The 3,377-nt window shown below is 39.8% G+C and overlaps 1 pseudogene; it reads left to right on the forward strand.

Annotated features, from left to right (window-relative positions):
* The first annotated feature begins 245 nt into the window (after nt 1-245).
* Gtpbp4-ps3 (GTP binding protein 4, pseudogene 3) lies at nt 246-2,185 on the forward strand (annotated as a pseudogene).
* Nucleotides 2,186-3,377: the final 1,192 nt, after the last annotated feature.

The raw sequence follows: 3,377 nt of genomic DNA on the forward strand, positions 1-3,377 counted from the left end.
AAGAACCAACAAAGGTGATCTCATAAAATTGCAAAACTTCTGCAAGGCAAAGGACACTGTTATTAAGACAAAATGGCAAGAGATTGGGGAAAGTCTTTACCAATTCTACATCTGATAGAGAACAAATATTCTATCTATACAAAGAAGATTCCAGAGAGCCAAATGACCCTATTATAAATGAGATACAGTATTAAACAAAAATTCTCAGCTGAGGAATATCGAATGGCTGGGAAGTACCTAAAGAAATGCTCGCCTCTGCTTCTCCAGGTTTTCTTGTGCCGGTGTGGCACATTACAACTTCAAGAAGATTATGTTGGTGCCATCAGCCAAGGACTTTATTGACCTGGCATTATCCAAGACACAACATAAGACTCCAATGGTTATTCATAAACATTATCAAATTCATCGAATTCAACATTTTTATATGAGAAAAGTCAAATTTACTCAACAGAATTACCATGACAGACTGTTACAGATTCTGTCCGATTTCCCCAAATTGGATGATAGCCATCCATTTTATGCTCTCTTGATGAATATTCTCTATTACAAGGATCACTACAAGTTGACTCTAGGTCAAATAAATACTGCCAAAAACTTGGTGGACAATGTTACCAAAGATTACATGCGATTTATGAAGTATGGTGATTCTCTTTACCGATGCAAACAGCTGAAACGCAGTGCCCTGGGATGAATGTGTACAATTATCAAGAGGCAGAGGCAGAGTTTGGAGTACTTGGGACAAGTACGTCAACATTTATCCCTCTTACCATCCATTGATCCAAATATGAGGAGACTGCTTTTGTGTGGGTATCCGAATGTTGGGAAATCCAGCTTCATCAATAAGGTGACAAGAGCAGATATGGCTGTTCAGCCCTATGCATTTGCCACCAAGTCTCTGTTTGTCAGGCACATGGATTATAAGTATCTGCGCTGGCAGGCTGTAGATACCCCAGGGATTTTGGATCATCCTTTGGAGGATCGGAACACCATTGAAATGCAGGCCATCACAGCCCGGGCCCACCTCCGAGCTACAGTTCTGTATGTGATGGATTTGTCTGAGCAGTGTGGACATGGGTTGAAGGAGCAATTAGAACTCTTCCAGAATATCAGACCTCTGTTTATCAACAAGCCTCTTATTGTTGTAGCAAACAAATGTGATGTGAAGAGAATAGCTGAACTTTCTGAAGGAGATCAGAAAATATTTCTAGACTTGCAGGCTGAAGGATTTCCTGTCATCGAGACCAGCACCTTGACTGAGGAAGGTGTCATTCACGTTAAAACAGAGGCTTGTCGTAGGCTTTTGGCTCATCTAGTAGAAAAGAAAATGAAAGGAAATGAAGTGAATGAGGTTCTGAACAGATTGCACTTAGCTGTGCCCAACAAGAGAGATAAAAAGGAGAGACCCCCTTTCATCCCAGAAGGAGTGGTAGCTCGTCAGAAGAGAACGGAGATCTCAGAGCCCAAGAGGAAGAGGGAACAAGATCTTGAGCTGGAAATGGGAGATGATTAGATTTTGGATCTTCAGAAATACTGGGACTTAATGAATTTATCTGAGAAGTATGATAAGATACCAGAGATATGGGAAGGCCACAATGTTGCTGATTATATCGAACCTGCTATCATGAAGAATTTAGAAGAGTTGGAAAAGGAAGAAGAGATCAGAACAGCTGCAGGGGAGTATGACAGTGACTCTGAGAGTGAAGATGAGGAAATGATGGAAATCCGACAGTTGGCGAAACAAATTAGAGAAAAGAAGATTTTGAAAATTCTACAGTCCAAAGAAAAGAACACACAGGGACCTAGGATGCCCCGGACTGCTAAGAAGGATCAATGGGCAGATTTAGAGAATGAGATGCATAGTTTTGGCATGGACATGGATGATAAAGACAATGCCCACTATGCAGTCCAGGCCAGATCTCGGAGTGTCACCAGGAAAAGAAAATGAGAAGAATCTGCTCCTTCCTCTTCCATAGCCTGCAGTCCAAGTTGCTCTAAAATGCCACATGATGTTTCTAGTTTTCAGGATGTTAAGACGGTGAAGAAAGCCAAGACTATGATGAAGAAAATGCAGAAGAAGATGAATTGCTTGGGGAAGAAGGGGGAAGCAGATATACATGTGTTTTATATGAAGCCCAAGCACCTACTCTCTGGGAAGAGGAAAGCTGGTAAAAAGGACAGGAGATAACGTCCTCTTAATAGTCAGAGAAGTTTAACTAGACTCTTGATTATTTCTGAGTGTGGGATGGTGTGTTTTATAGAATTTGGAATCAACATCTGTTAACCAAAAGAAACAATGGAAATGACTTTTAAATGCTTGTTGCTGTGCTGAAAACTGGTAAAGCCGAGTAAGTGTGTGGTACTGTGGCCCTGCGCAATCAGATGTTTACCTACAGAGCACTCTGTACTGGATGACACGCTTCTTTCACAGCTGCAGAACTCTTTTTGCAGAAAAGATGTATTGGTGTAAGGAGGCTGCTTTGCTGGGGGAAACTGTTTTGTAGTAGATCTTTTGACATCCCAAATACCTATTTTTGTTAAGGAAGTATTCCTGCTGGGAGGTCTTTCATTTAGGGTGTATCAGAACTTAAATTACAATCTTAATCTTATTTTCTAAACCTGTAGTACAATGTATCATTGTAATTTCAACCATTTTATCCAAAGTAAACATCCAGCAAAAGCATAGTTTTGATTATTTACATTTTGTTTGATTTAATTGCAAGTCTCTTGATAGCCAAAAGGAACGGGCAGGGAATAGGACTTTACTTAGAGCAAGAATAGTTTTTTAAAGGGAATAAGTGCCTGGATATGTCTTCTTTCATAAACAACTGCTGGATTAAAATTGGTGTCCTAGAAAGTACAGAAACATTGATGAGAGGGATCCCAGTGTGGCCCTGTCCACAGATTAGAAGATAGTCTTCACACTGTCAGCGCTTCCTGTCAGTGCAACCGCTTCTGACCTTTATTGGAATCCATTGATGTACACACGTATTATATTCTCTATCCTAAATTATATGGACTCTTTGAGACTTTTTTTAAAAATAATTTTATATGTCAGATATTTTATGTATTTACATTTCAAATGTTATCCACTTTCTCCCCTCTTCCATCCCCCCTCCCCAGCTTCTATGAGCTCCCATTCCCACCCACCCACTCCAACCTCAACACCCGAGACTTCTTTTTCTTAAATTGGCTTTAGTTGTCTGATGACATTTGATGTCTTTATCTATTTTTTTAATGTTTAGATGATTAAAGTCTATAATCATTAAAAAAAATGCTCAGCTTCCTTACTCATCAGGAAAAGGCAAATTAAAACAACTGTGAGCTTCCACCTCACACCAGTCAGGATGACTAAGATAAAAAACTCAGGTAACAACAGA

The sequence above is a fragment of the Rattus norvegicus genome, chromosome 4 (assembly GCF_021556685.1).
Source record: "Rattus norvegicus strain SHRSP/BbbUtx chromosome 4, alternate assembly SHRSP_T2T, whole genome shotgun sequence".
NCBI lineage: Eukaryota > Metazoa > Chordata > Mammalia > Rodentia > Muridae > Rattus > Rattus norvegicus.